The sequence below is a fragment of the Fukomys damarensis genome, unplaced genomic scaffold (genome assembly GCF_012274545.1).
Source record: "Fukomys damarensis isolate Sample0158 unplaced genomic scaffold, DMR_v1.0_HiC HiC_scaffold_13, whole genome shotgun sequence".
NCBI classification, from domain to species: domain Eukaryota; kingdom Metazoa; phylum Chordata; class Mammalia; order Rodentia; family Bathyergidae; genus Fukomys; species Fukomys damarensis.
The window spans coordinates 21,106,632-21,122,425 of record NW_022900925.1 but is presented as its reverse complement, the minus strand read 5'-3'; the positions used below and the strand labels follow the sequence as shown (position 1 = coordinate 21,122,425).

Below are 15,794 nucleotides of genomic sequence, written 5' to 3'. Positions count from 1 at the left end.
TTTCTGCAACCCTAGACAATTCGGAGATGGAAGCCGGGACTGGGGGCCCCCCACGTGAGAGTCATGAGAGACCAGCTCCACACTCTAACGTGTATTGCTCAGACAGCCTGGGGGAGCTACAAATCTGGCTGTCCTCTGGGTATCTTTCATCTTCTAGGACTTCCTGTCTAAGCATTTTAATTATTTTATTGCCAGCTTCATCAGGGAGACAACATAAGAGAGCACAAAAAGCCAGACCAGCCTCCTGAGTTATTGTTCAGAGATGGGAACAATGTCCTATTACTCATGAAAATGTGAGGACAGACAAAGGTTTTCACAGTCGGCTGTCATCATTGCTCATAAGTTTCAAAGAGAACCTTCAGAGGCTGGACAGAAGACATAACGGCAGTAGGTGACAGTGGAAAGCCATTCATCGGTGGAAGGGTGGGCATCCTGTCTCAGTCCCCAGGTGCATGACCACAGGAAAGTTTCACGGTCAAAGCTACAAAGTGTATAGGAAGTGGATTCACCTACCTGGATCCCTGCCTCTCTTCTCCCCTCAGCTAAAGCCAACAGACTCCCTTTATAGCCATGTCCTGGGGAAATGTTGGAACCCCACCATCAGAAACTGTGGACCCAAGGACAACTTGTCAGTCCACTGGGACCCTGCTCTCTGATCCATATTTGACTTCTCCCCATACAGAATCCTCAGCTCAAGTTCTAGTTCTGAAAATTGGGAAAATACCTTGTACATAATCTCTATTTTGACCTACCCAATACTCCAGTCCAGTAGTTCTCAATCTTTGCTGCACGTTAGCATTCCCTGGAAATTTTTAAATATACCAAACACCTGAACTTTACCCCACGTTAAATCAATCAGAATCCCTAGTGATAAAACTTGTGCAGCAATTTTTTGAGCACTAGTTATCTAATACCATGTGACAATTTTTTCTACTACCTAATGATTAAGACAATAAACAATGTGAGTGGTACAACTGGGTGGTTTTGTCTCAGGGTGCTCCATGAGATTGTAGCCAAGATGTCACCTGGAGACTTGAAGATGTCTTTCCAAGATGCTGGTGTTGCCACACGGATCTCTCTTTGAACATCCTTACACCATGGCAACTTGCTTGCCCCAGAGGAAGTGACCTAAGAAAAAGTGAGCAAGGCAGAAGCCACACTGACTTTTTTCGCCACAGTATGCTCTTAGTTGTATGGAATAGGCCCATTTGATGTGGGAGGGGTTCAGACATAGGAGGTAAGGCTTATGTAACCATTTTTTGTTTGTTGGCTTGCATGCTTGCTTGCTTGCTTTGTATTTTGAGATAGGATCTCACTATGTAGTTTAGACTGGCCTTGAACTCACGATGTAGCCCAGGCTGGCCTCATACTTGTAGCAATCCTCCTGCCTCAGCTTCCTACGTGCTAGGATTAAAAGCATGTGCCATCATACCTGGCCTCCCTGGGGACCATTCCTGAAGCTGGTTACCACACTAGATATCTTTAAACTGTGCCAGGATTGAGAACCACTGCTGCTAGTCCCTTTGGGGCTAAGACCATACATTTGCCTTGCTTAGAGTGTGAACCTTTCTGGGACGTCTCCCTTCTAATAGTTGTAAAGCTTTCAGCTCCTGAGCATTCTAAATGCTGTTGGGAGAGGGTGGGAGGTGGGAGGAGAGGGGACTTTGGGGCCCCTCCTAAATGAGCACCATGCCTTATCACCTGAAGTCCCTTCCATAACCTTTTCTCATTTGATTCTGAAGCAAGCAAGAGTTATTAGTGCTTATTCTCTTCATAGAACAAGCAGCCAGAATGGTTTGGGTCTTTTTAACTACAGTGAAAAGTTCTGCACATAATTCTTTGTTCGGCTAGCAGATTATTCTCACAGGGTAGATCCTGTCTCATGAAAATACTTGTTCAAATCTTTTTGCCCCTGCACAGTGAGTCTCTAGGTATTTCTGTGGTTTATGTATTTGTTTTTCCATTTCTTATTGTTTATTTTGTTTTTAGCCTGTGCATCTAATCATCACACCACTGTTCAAAATGGAGTGACAGTCTCCCAACCATCATGGGATATAGTCCCAAATCCTCTTTCCGGGCAGTGGGCTCAGCATAAATGGCCTCTCTTACACTCCACCCCAGCCTCTTGTCACTCCACTTAGTTCCCTATTCACTGCATTCTGGACACTGATGCCCAACTTCAGCTCCTAAAGTATACTAATCTGTTACCCACTGTAAGGCTCTTCCTCCAAGTTCGGCTTAGATAACTAACACACTTACCCTTTAGTTATCTCCCTTCTCCAGAGAGATGTTTCCTGATATCCCAGTCTAACAGGTTTCCCAATGGGATTCTATTCTGTTCCCTCGTAGCATTTATTACAAAGTGCAATAATGTACTTAATTGTGTGGTTATCTGTTTGTTTCCACTAGACGAGAATCTCCATGAACCTGAGGATCATATATTTTTCTCTGCTGCCTGCTCACTCCTCTGGCTCAAACTCAGCTCCTGGCATACAGAAGGGGTTCACATGGTGCTTACTGAGTGAATGTTTGTGAATGGAAAACCAAGGCCCAGAAACATGTAGAGGGATTCCCACTGCCAGTCATCCAAGTACCAAGACACCTGCCTGGTCCTGGATGGCAGAGTAAATTCAGAATTTCTTTTCTATACCCAGTATCCATCCTGCCCTTGCAATCACATCACATGAACAATGGTCGGTACAGCTGAATCCAGGGCCTTCCCAGACAAGTTGTGAAGGTAGTCAAGGGTTTGTTCCTTCACCATAAAGTGATGTCTGGGCTCCTGTGTTGTAGTGAGGAGTGTTTTTTTTTAAGGAACCTTGACTCTCGTTACAAGAATCCACATCTCTGTGAGTTTCCATCTGGCCTTGGAGGTTGTTTCCAGGAAGCCAGTCCACAAAGGTGAAGTGCACTGGCTATAATTCTTTAACATTTCCCCAAACCACTGGCACATTTGCTCTGTGGTCTATGTTCCTGTTGTTCTAATGGGGTGTTTGAGGAAAAGATACAGCTCTCCAAGCCTTCCCTGTCCCCAGGCAAAGGACCAGGGACTTTATGCAGCTTGGGAGTGTCAGGTTGTAGGATGCTGGGGGATGAATAAAGAACAGAAGTGAAATCAAAAATCTTGTCCTTGACTAGTTCCCAAGTACCCATGCGACACAAGTTCTAATCCCCCACCCTTTATTTATTGGCTGGATAGCTTGGGAATGTTGTTTAACCTCACCCTCACTTGCTTTAAAAAATGGGCTGCATAATAATTTTTCAACTAGATGTAGTGTAAAAATCAAATGATGCCGTGTACATGAATTTTCTAGCACTGAATACATGCTCAGTAAATGTAAATTTCCTGTCCATATTATTTAGGGGGAAAAATCCAAATGTGATAGAGATTCAAGAGTATTCATAAACAAGGAAGGAAAGAAGGGAGACACTGATAAAAGTTGATCTGAACACTTTCTCTGCCGTGCCAGAACTCACTGTGACTTTTTTCCTTCCCTGTCTGAGTTTTAAGGAGAGATGTTAATTGCAGCCTGGGAGAATCAGCTCCAGACTAAGACATGAGCTCCTCAAAGCCTTTTCAAGGTTATCTTATGTGCAAATTCAGTCACAGAGGGAGGGCTGAGATCTCTTCCATGGACTAACTATATTTTCTTGTCTTCAACTCATCCTGTGGTTTTCAGGGTCCCTAAAAGTTGTTGCCCCCCAGGTTCCCCACTGGACTCCTTCCCTTACTACTTCTGATCCTCTGTTTTCTCTCCTTCCTAGCTTCCAGACAGTGGTGCAGACAAAAAGACCATTTGTAACAGTTTTTCTGACAGCTGGACATTATTTAATTACAACTTCTAGCGGCCACATAGTGAGCCAGAGGCTATTTAAAGTTCTAGATGGCAGAAAGAGAAATGAGGGAACTTTGGGGGTGGGGATAAGAAAACTCAGGGTAGGCAGCACCAGGAGGGATTCTTAGGCCCCCTGCTGTGATGTAGTATTTCTCAGAGCCTGACCCAGGATGTCAGAGCCTCTGAGCAGGAAGGCAGCACGTCAATCCATTGGGGGGCAGGGAACAGGTGCTGAATCATCAGCATCAAACTAAATAAAATTTGTCATTCATATTGGCTACTGTGTGATCAGAGCAAGAAACCCAAGCGCACAGAGGAGAAAGGACTGCTCCAAAACCACACAGTAACAGGTAAAATTTTGAGGGTGATATTTAAGCATCCTAAGCCTTGCTGCTGCCTCTATGCATGAGCCACACCTACCCTGCTTAGTTTTCCATACACGGACAGCCACACTTTGGCAGTGTCATTTTGGAGGGCTGAGCTGCCACATGTTATTCTGGGTATAATCCAAGGAGGATGATCCTGAGGACCAGGGTTTGGTCATCTGGTCAACCCCAGAGAGGCATTATTTTTGCATTTAGCTGCTGCCCTACAATTTGCTAGACTTTGGGTGGCTGCAACAAGAGTGAGGGTGGAATACTTCCCCACAAAGTGAGGCTAGGGAAAGCAAAACTGCCACATGATGCTATACTCTCCTGAGAAAGAGGAGCAAAAGCCTAAGTATGAACACAAATAATAAAATCAATGATTATAATAATGACTCCATGGACTGAGGCCTGTTTTCACCAACACTATTAATTACTAGCATGCCACCATTCTGACTTTTCTCTAAAATGAAATATATATTACTTACATGGTTTCACAAGAGAGGGAATGGAAGTTTAGGGAAATTAACCAAACCCCAAAATTACCAGCCACTACTACGACAAAAATTCAAACTCAGTCCTACTTCCAGAGCTAATCTTTTTACCTCATACTGATAATTCTCTATCCTGAGTGCACACTGGAATTCTCCAGTAAAAATATTATTCCAAGGCCAAAGTCTTATCAAAGACCAATTAAATCGAAGTCTTTTTTTTTCAATTTTTATTTTTTACTAGTACATGTTTGTAGTACATAATGTTTACATCCCTTTTGTGGAGTTGGTATGTTTACATAACACATCTTAATTCCTTTTTTCATCCTTTTTCCCTGCGTCATTCCCCCTTCATTTCTTGATCCCTTTTCTTTGAAAAAGATGGATCTCCTGCCTGGTGTAGTGGCTCACGCCTGTAATCCCAACACTCAGGAGGCTGAGGCAGGAGGATTTCTGTGAGCTCAAGACCAGCCTGGGCTACAAAGTGAGTTCCAGGTCAGTCTCAACTACATAGTAAGACCCTGTCTCAAAAAACAAAACAAAACAAAAACAAAAAACAAAGATGTATCTCCCTACTTCCTATTATCTATCTTTTATTTTTCTGTTTATTTATATTTTGGATTTCTCATGTAAGAAAAACCACAAAATATTTAAATTGGGGGGCCAGTTTATTTCACTTAACATAATGGTCTCAAGGTGCATTGATTTTCTTACAATTGACTCAAGTACATCTTTCTTTATTGCATTGTGTGTAAATACTTTTTTAATCCATTCATGTGTTGGACTTATAGATTGCTCCCAAGCTTTAGCTATTATGAATTGTGTTGCTATAAACATAGGTATGCGTGTATCACTGTAATATGACGTCTTTAGCTCTTTTGGGAAGATACCTAGAAGAAAACTATCTGAATCAAATAGAATGTCTACCTTTAGTTTTCTGAGGCAACTCCACACTGATTTCCACAGTGACTGTACTAATTCATATTCCCACCAACAATGTAAAGAGTGCTTTTCCTCCATAGCTTCCCCAATATTCATTATTATTTGATTTCTTAATGATAGGCATTCTTTCTGGAGTAGGTTATGATCCTAGAATCAATCATTTTTTAATGTACCTAATTTGAGGCTATGCCTGAGAGCATCCTATGGGACAGCACCCTCACCAGTGCGACGTCTGAGATGTGACCCACTACCACCACCCCCTCTCCACCAGTGCCCAAACTTTCCCAGATGGCCATGGCAGGCAGTGCATGGTGGAGAGGGCTGCACATCATGCTAGTGGCTTCTGTTGCTCCCAGTTCTCCCTGTTGTTCTCTTAATGGCCCCGCTAAAGTTGCCTTCTTGCCTGTAGTCTCAGTCACTACCTCTGTCCCTTAAGATCATCCTCCACAGATTCCAACTCTGATCCAGGCTGCTAATCCTAGCAGCCCTTAAGTGCAGGCTGGAGTTTCCTTGTAGCTTGAGTCTGGGACAGAGCTTAGCATGCAGGGAGTTGGTAAAACACCGTCTGGAGATCACCTCCTGTGGGAGATAATGACCAGTGGGACAGTGAGTCCTTGGTGCTGAAAGGGGTCTGAGTGAGGGCCACAGCACCCACCCCAGCACTTAGCAAAAAGTGGCATTGGTGTGGGGGCTACAGAAAAATATCCTCTTTCCAGAAAGCTGGAATAATTCCACTGGAGCACAGCACTAAGCCATCTTGGACACGACTTCCATTTACCTCTCTATATTATCACTGCCACCTTCCTGTCCCCACCTAGAGCTTCATTCGGTGCTTCTTAGGGGCTCAGCTGAACACAGCTAAGTGACTCAGCAGGTCAGCCCACCTATTGGCCTTGGCAAGAGTCTGCAATGGCTGACATGCTCTACTCTCCTTCTCCCTAAGCAGCTCTGGGGGCTACAGGCAGGTTTCTTCCTTACATTCTTCCTGGCTTCCGCAGCATTTGAGGACCCGTCACCATTTTGATGTGTCTCAGCCTCAAGAGTCAAAACAAGAGTTTCCTGCTCTTGAATATACCATAGAGAAATGGGAGATAAAAACAGAACTTACAAAAAAAATTGCAGTGTTGTCATTATAATGCCATGCATGCAGAAATAATTGCTCGAAGGAGGAAATCATTCTCTTTATCTGGACAGATCAGGAGAGAGGCCTCTATCCAAGCAAGGCTTAGGAAAGGTGTTAAAATGCTGGGACAGGATTTTGAAGAATGAGGACAAGTTTTTCCAGAAAATACAGTAAGGGGAAGCATTCCAGATACACGTCTGTGCAAAGGCTGGAGCCCCAACCCTGCAGGGTGTTCACAAGTGGTGTGTACTCCTGAATCGCTGCTTAGATAGTGGGGTGCTTGAGATGGGGGACCCCAGAGAAAAGGCTAGGAAAGATAGGCGAGGGCAAAAATGGAGTTGTCTGAAGTCACACAAAGGAACTAGGACCTCGCCCTGAAGAAAATGATCCCCCACTGAAGAGCTCTCAGCATGGGCTGTCACATTTTTAAAATATATGACATAATAAAGAGGATTCTCTGTCCTGTTCTTTCCTAATCCATCTTCCCTTCCCTGGCCCTACTGTAACCTCAGGAAAACAAACCTTTCCCTTGCCCATGCTGCTCTAATTTCCTCGGCTATACTCAGTTGGACATGACTACATAAATCAATCTGCTTTGTACCACTGGTCCTACCTGCCTCCTTACACTGAAGGCTTTGGGGCTTCTTCACTGAGCCATCAGGTTCCGAGCCACAGACACAGACCCAGTCATACTGAAGGAGAGCTGGGAAGTCATCTCCCGGCACTTTCCCCTAGTCTCATGTATGGGGCTCTGATGTCTGCAGGGGAGAAATGAGGTAGATCCTTGAGGGTGGTGATAGGATTCCCCACCAGGTCATCTCTTTATATTCTGTTTATAGACATATAAGGAAGTAAAGTTAGTCCCGCATAAAACAGCATGGAGTATTTCTTCTTTCAAGCCTTCCCTATAAAACCTGTCCCAACTGTGTATCTTCTTCCCTGCTCAGGTCCTTTTATATACACTTTAGCACACAGAACTTTCCTGTGGGCTAAGAACTCTTCTGAAACTCTACTCACCTCTGCTTTTTCCAAGAAATCCTTCTGTTTTTCATCATGACCTTGTGTGTGTGTGTGTGTGTGTGTGTGTGTGTGTGTGTGTGGCACTGGATATGGAATCCAGGGACCACTGAGCTATGTCCTCAGACTTTGTATATCATTTTTATGAGTGCATATCGGTTATACAGATTAATGGCTTTCATCCTAGCAAATTTGCACATGCACATAATATACTTTGATCATTTTCATCTCCCATCTCCTTTGCCCTATCATTTTTATAACATTATTTTGAGACAGGACTTGCAGAGTTGTCCAGGATGGCCTTGAACTTGCAATATTCCTGCTTCACCATCCTGAGTAGCTGAGATTTCAGGCATGTGACACAATCCCAAGCTCATCATGATCTTTTGTTCTGTCAAAATGCATAGTTCCACATTCTACATTCTACACTCACTATTATATTAGTGCTCTCCAAGAAAAGGCAGAAATGGCACTAAATTGAGAACCAGAAAGTAATGTCCCAATTCTGCCACTTTCTCGGTCCTTGAGCAGATACTTAACTTCTTCAAGTATAGCTAAGGTTTATTTTAAACTTTCTTTAGGTCCTTGTAAATTATGCTTCTAGTACTCTAAGATTCTACCCACCCAGTGTTGAGTTAGAGCAAGCTCTTTCCGGCTAAGAATAGCCAATTACACTTATTTCTCCCTGTTTTAGTCATTTGTCCTCATTGCTGGGACAAAGTACCCGAGACTTACAACTTAAAGGAAGAGAGGTTCATTTGGGCTCCCATTTTGGGGAAGTTTCAGTCTACAGTCAGGCAGTTCCAAGTAGAAATGGCATGGGTTAAGGACACGGAGGAGGAAAAGCTGTTCACATCATGGTGACCAGGAAGCAGAAAGAGAAGAGAGCAAGGGAGGGAGATACGGCCCTTTCAGATCACAACCCCAGTAACCCACGTCTTCTGACCCACGTCTTCTCACCCACGTCTTCTCGCTGTACCTCAGCTTCTAACAGTAAGTTAACTACAGTCTTCCAAAAGCCCTACCTGAGTACACGAGGCTCTATTCCCCAATTCTCATGAGGTGTCGGTGGCCTGCAGTCCAGCCTAGTGGGAATTTACACCGGGGCAGTGAGCAAATGCTAAAGATCCAGACTATTCTTGGGAGAAAGGGCCGCTGGTTTAGCTGCATCCTTATTAAATCCTTCTTTTCACATCTCAGCCAAAAGCAAGTGTCTGCACCCACACAGAGATGCTTGAAAGCAAACCACATCTCAACCTAAAACAAAGTATTCCTGATACGACATAAAGTGAGGGTGACACAACTAGCTTTTTGTTACCTTCTTCATATGTTGGGTTTGTATTATTCTCCACCTGGACTTCTGCAGCCCACTCATCCATCTTCTGCTTCAAAATCCTACTACCAGTACGTTTCAAGCCAACTTGATAAAGTCACTTTTCTAATCAAGATAAATTTTCCGTTTTCTCATTTGTAGGATCGCTGTCAGCACACCTTCCTCTCCCCACCTGCACAGTGGGTTTCCTGAAGGCATAAACTGTGTCCTTTCTACTTCCGTCCCCAGTTGGACTGGCACAGTCTTCTGCCAACAGTGGTATTAATAAATATCTGGGTGATGAGAACTTCAGTGCTTGTAGATGTGCAGAAAACGTATGTTTTCCTTTTGTTATGTACTGTTTTGTTGGAAATACAGTGCATACTTATGATAATGAATTTTTATGATGAAAGAGGATATGTAAAGAAAAGCAAGCCTTCCACCTCTCCATCCCTTGTCCCTCCATCTCACTCCAAATCTAAGGCAGGCAGTGTTACCATGGCTATGTGTACCGTCCAGGAAGAGCCTAACAGATACAAGCACTAGGATTTGTGAATGGACCTTTTAATTTTGCACAAAGGGAAGCACTCTGTTCTGCAGTTTTTTCTTACTATGTCTTAAAGATAGTTTCATCAACACAACTAGAACAACCTCATGCTTTTTCAAGGCTATGTGGTAGTTTGTCATATGAATGGATCTGTATTTTGTGTAACCTATCCCTGTCCGATGGAAATTTAAATTATTTCCTGTCATGGAAACAACTTAAATATTGCCAAGAATGCTACCATTAGTATCCTGACACATAGATCTTTAACTACATAGACAAGTATATCTGCGAAAAACATACCTTACTAAGGAATGGCATGTTTTTAATTTGTATAGGTTTTGCAGCATTTTCCTCCAAGAACACAAAAGCCTGAATGCTGTTCTCTTCGTAGCCATGTTTAGCTGCATCTTCATTGTCACCCATTTCTCATGTCCATCTTTCCCGGCATTAGAAGCCACTGTTGCAACTTTAATAGTCATTCCATCAGACCTTCTGGAAGTAATAAAGAAGACCAGCCTTGTGCTGCCACTCACGGAATGGGACAGATCACGCATTCCTCTGAGGAATGAGGACCGGGCTCAGTGGGAGAACCCCTGGACATTATTTCTTTGAACACGCCCAACTCAATCTCTTTGAGTTGCTTCTCATCATTGCCCATAGATCAATAGTCGAGCTAGGGAAGAGACCCTCACACATGTATCACTCACTCTGGCCACTCCCTCCAGGGCAAGGAGACAGAACAAGGAGAACAAGCAATGCTTCCTCTACCTGTCACTAGCCAGCCAGCCCAAGGCTCCCTCCGTCTCTAATGACCCTACGTATTTTTTCAGGGAGTACATCTTTATTTTGTGAGGTAGATTTTCACTTTAGTTCTGGATGTCACACTTCAAGAGGCACAGGAGAAATGAAGATTAGAATGCACTTTGATGCTACATGGGTAGCATTACTCCAGAGATATAGGAATTCCTGAATCTACCTTCTTGATATCCATCCAGTCTACACTGTGGTATTTCAAACTAGGGGATTAACACTCATTGAAGACTGGTAAGATAAGGAAGGAACATTTTTGCTGTGTCTAGGCAAGTACTCAGTGTTCTTCTCATAGTCATGCTGAGGTGTGACCTGACTGCAGGTCCGTGAAAGGTAGAACAGAGAGCATAGTTACAGATGGCCCAGAGGAGACTCCAGCCCAGCCTAGACTCCTCACTCCCCAGTGACCAGACTGCAAAGGGGACGTCACACAAGTGTGGTGAACTCTTGGCTCACACTGGTCCTTCCTACGGTCAAACATGGCCCTGTGAGTGTCCAAGATCCTGTGGCTGTAAGATAAGTGCCTTGGACTGGCTGCCGCCATTCTGATGAATAACTTCCTTCTTCACTTTAAAGTTTCCATTTCCTACCTCACAGTCACTGGTCATAAATAAACCCAGCCCGCGAACAACGCTTATCCGTGTAAGGAATAAATGTGCAAGAGTGGCCCGTGAGTGGGCGATACAATCCCCGACCTGCCTGTGCTCTTCACCCACTATATGACCAAGCCCCTTTCCCATTCCTTCCCCCTTCTCCTTTGTTCCATTCCCCTAGCAAGCGGGTCACCTTGAAACCCTAGCTTTTTTTTCCCTCTCATTGAGTTTATTGGTACATTTTAGGTTTATAGTCCAGTCACATTCATCATTAGGATCTTGTACCTCTACATGACAGGTCTTGGTTCTCATGCTTTCCCCTTGTCCCTTCCCTCCCTTCATGCCCTCCTCCCCTCCCCATTTACAAACACTTTATTTCCATTTTCTCATATTTTTTTCTTTTCCTTTATTACCTTTTCCCTAACCTTCCCACTTTCCTTACACCTTTAGCCCTTTTCTTCCAAACAATTTCACGTTGTCAATTATATCATTAGGATCTTATGTACTATTATACACCAGAGAAACTATTCAGTGTTTACACATGTGTGACTTATTTATTTCACTTAGGAGTATATCCTCAATATGTATCCATTTTCCTATGAATAAATCTAATTTCTCATTCTTTGTGGCTGAGTAGTATTCCATTTTATAGAAAAACCACATCTTCTTTATCCAGTCTCCAACTGATGGGCAAATGCGCGGTTTCCAAGTTTTTGTTATTACAAACTGTGCCACTATAAACATAGTGTGTATATATTACTGTGATATGATTCTGTTGAAAGAGCTCTCCAAGCTCTGTTGGTGTGTGCAGTGATCCTGGGCAGGCTCAGGTTTCTTTCAGTGGCAACCATCTTTTCTTGGGGATGAATTAAGAAGGAATGAGCTGAAGAGGGAAGATGTTGGAATGAACACTTCAGCACTTCTCAGAAAGCGTGTGTTCTTCATCTCACTGGGCTGACTTGTCCTTACATCCCAGTGCTACATCCTAAAGAGCCCACTGAGGTCTCACTTTGGATGAAAGAAGTCTCAAAGAGAATGAGAGGACTCTTTTTGCTAAGGGGCATTACGGAACAGAGGGATTGTATATATTCGATGTATTACTAAGAGTAATCTTGATCCAGAGGGTACAAGGTGGAGACAGACAGATGTTAGATCAATCAAAGAAATGTTTTCTTCCAAATAAAGAATTTTCTGCTTTAAGTAGTCATGATTTCCCCATCAGTAGAAGCATTCAACTATAAACAGAAACATTCTGTCAGGATTTCAAGGATTAGAAACCTGAACCACCTGGATTTTAAGAATTTAACAATCTCTGGGAATTAAAGATTCCATGAGATGTCTTTGCCTAAGAAAACTGTGCTTGATTCCACCCAACACTCTACTCTACTCCCTCCACACCCTAGTGGAGTCTATGTGTGTTCAAGGCCAGCTGGAGGAACATGGATCCCAGTCTGCCCAAGGAATAGCCATTGTCAAAACAGAGGTGTGGGATCTTATATTTGTTTTTCCTCTCCTTGGCAAATAGAATCTGTGTTGAGCCATGAAACTGCTCCTTTCAAAGTTCACTCCCTGCCTTTCACAGGCAGGGACACAGCTGTGGTGTACTGGTTAGATCCCAAATAAATATTCTCATCTGCAGCCCCAGGAGAGGTGGAAAACTGTGTCTTTCAGAGAAGAGTGGGCTGTGGGGCAGCCTATGGGCAGTGCTGCCTGTTTAGAGAAGAAGGGCCTGTCATTCACTGGGATCATCAGTCTTGAAGCTGGAGTCACTCTGAACTCAGATTCCCTAGAGTCAGAATTTGACAAATGGCAAAATAAACTCAGCATGCACAGAGAAATGAAACCCCACCCCCAGCTATTAAAAAGCCATTGTCATCCTCCTGCAACTGCACAGACACACAGAGCTTGGCCTCTTGGTGAGCGAGGCACTCAGTGGGACATACAGACAGCACCTGCAGCCATTAACAACTCAGCCCAGGACTACATACCACCAACATCCCTGTCTAAGGTGTCCCCCAGGTTTCATGGGACCCTCAAAATTAAAACTGAATAATCAAACAGCAAAAATGACAACCCAGGGGAGAAGGGTGAGAAGATTGGCAATGTCTGGAGCTAGTTATTCACTGCTGGCAAGGTACCTAGGGGCAAAAGGGGGGAAAAGGGAGAACATTGGCTTCCCTGAGGAATGGTCTGATCTTGGTCAATTTGTTCAGCAAGGGGAGGACAATAAGAAAAGTAATGAATTGTGTTTCTGTTAAGATCTCCAAATCACTGTGATTAAGCTTTTGCCTTTATTCTGTCCTGAAGTGGGCATGCAAGTAGCAACATCTCCAATCATGTGCTCCAGTCACAGACAGAGCTGGGCTCAGCAAACCCCCAGGTACCAACAGCAAACACAAGGCCTCTAACCAATGGGTGGATAGAGAGACCCAGAGGCACTGCCTGGCAGAGGGGCATGGACTGCTGCTCCCTGTTCTGAGCATTGATTAGAACTGACCTCTCACTGTGCCCCAACATAGAAATCTTTCCTTATCTGATGCAGCTCGCTCCCTAGGGCCACAGAGACTCCTGCTGGAACAGAAAGGAGCATAGGAGAGAACCTAAAATACTGCGCATGGACTTTGGATTAGGTCCCCAAAAGAGGATCAACCTCTGGGTTGTGAAGAAGAAATGGGTTCAGAATGCTTCTCTCTTTTTTCCTTTTCATCCACTTCCTTCCTGTGCTCTATCATCCCTTAAGTATTTCTTCCTCCAGGTGTGCTCTCTCTCTCTCTCTCTCTCTCTCTCTCTCTCTCTCTCTCTCTCTCTCGCCTTATCTCTTTCCTCTGTTCCTTTTCAGAATGTAATATGAGGCCCCAGATGCTCCCACCACACCTACCAGCTGCTGGAGCCAGATGACAGTGAGAGTGCCTGAACTTTCTCGGATTAAATGAATCCCCCCACAGCCCCTTAGAAGAATCCAAGGACTTTAAATGAGAGTACTAGAAGGCTGTCATTTCTTCCAGTCCAAGGGCATCCCACTCTACCTGACACCCACAGAGTGCAAATGCCTTTCCCAAAGCCATGGAATAAATCCATGCAGGTAAGGAGTAAGCTGAGATTCCACCCAGTCCCAGAGGGTGGCCAGGAGGCTCTAGTTGGTGGGAGAATGGCTGGAGGCACACATCAGAAAACCAAGTGCTGGTGGTGAGTACCGTGGACATGCACACATGAGACCCAACTTTACGTCCTGAACAGAGGAAAGAACTGGGAGAAAGTGGAAACCATGGAGAGAGGGTTCAGAGGAGAGAAAGAAACTCTTCGGACTCTGATCTACATATCTGGGGAACATTAAAAGATGTCCCCAGTAAGGAGTAGAATGGAGCCTAATGTGATTTCAGTGATAGAATCAAATTAAATTTCAAAAGAGAAATGTGTTTGTCATTCTCAGTGCAAACAGACCTTGATAAGGACCAGGGATCACTCTCTCTCTCTCTGAGCCAGAAGAGCATGGAGTGCCTTCCTGCAGAGGTGCCATGACCTTGGCTTGCATAAGAGCCCAGGGGTGACTGAGGAAAGGCAACCGCCACCATGGCAGACTCCACTCTCCAGTGGGGTTCAGCTAAGCCCAGACTACAGCCTTCAGCTGGGGACAGAAAGGAAACTTCCCAGCCAACTGGCCAAGGGTCTGCTCAAGTCTGTCTCCCACAACTCCATTAATCTTCTCTTCCTCTTCCACTTTCTCCTTCCCTGCCCTTCCTCCCATCTCCCACCAGGCATTGCCTGTTGCTCAGCCTAGACTACCTTATCTGAGTGTCAATGGCATCCTCTCTGCTCCACCAACAAGATTCTCCTAGAGCTGACCCTGCAGCTTCCTCCACTCTTTCCAATCATTGCTGAATTAAACCCCTTGAATCTTCTCCTCCACTCTGAGCACCGGCTTCTGAAACTACCTCCCTTTATGCTTTTGCATCCCATTTGTTCGTTCTATAGAAATCCACTGAGCCAGCCTTCCACCTGCCTAGTCTTAAACCAGGAGTTGGAAAGCCAAGCAGGGTTGGGACAAGGTAGGTGAGTGAGGTATCATGGAGCAGAACTAAGGGAGGACTCTGTCAGGCTCCCGGAAGGAAGCTCACTGTGGGCACCTGAGTTTGTGAACCTCCTTATATGATGTACTGTCAACACTTCCCTTGCCTCATTTTATTATTAACCCTAAAACTAAGTATAAGCACAATGAAATGCTTTCTACCACTACAGAGCTTGTGTGCTAGAAGAGACTCAGAACAGAGAAAACAAACTGGGCTAGTGCTGAAAGGAACAGGGCAGGGTGTTGGGGAGGATGTGGACAGGGAGCCTGTTCCAGCCTGGGAGGGGTGCAGAAAGCTTCACTGGGAATAACATGGGCTGAGCTCTGAGGAAGCAAAGGCTGAAGAGGGGCAGGTCAAGGCTGAGGACAAAAGGAGCAGCATGCTGCACTCTGCGACAGCAAGGAGTGAGATCTGCATGAAGTCCACCAGGCTGCTGGGAGGGCGGGTGTGTCAGGATATGATTTTGAGCAGGAGAAATGAGGCCACACAAGGCTTTGTTGTTCAAGAAGTAAAATAGAGTTGAGCTGAGAGCTCTCAGAATGGTCCTGATGAGAAATGCTTTTGGCTCAGCCCGTGTGGTGTCAACAGAGGGGAGATGAGTGGACAGCATGGAGGGGTGACTAAGAGGTCAACTTGACCGAACAGAGGATCAGGATGGAGTGGGGGCATGTAAGAAAGCTTGTTGATTGAT

The 15,794-nt window shown here is 44.6% G+C and overlaps 1 protein-coding gene and 1 long non-coding RNA gene across 3 annotated transcripts in view; both read left to right on the top strand.

The window, feature by feature from the left end:
• The window catches only part of LOC104875013, a 51,336-nt gene extending 50,966 nt beyond the window's left edge, over positions 1–370 (top strand). The window contains exon 2 of the long non-coding RNA XR_783918.1: positions 196–370. This is a non-coding gene — a long non-coding RNA (uncharacterized LOC104875013). The remainder of the gene's footprint in view (positions 1–195) is intronic.
• Asic2 (acid sensing ion channel subunit 2) overlaps positions 1–15,794 on the top strand; it is a 1,045,529-nt gene that overhangs the window by 660,421 nt on the left and 369,314 nt on the right. The gene's annotated exons all lie outside the window — the stretch shown is intronic.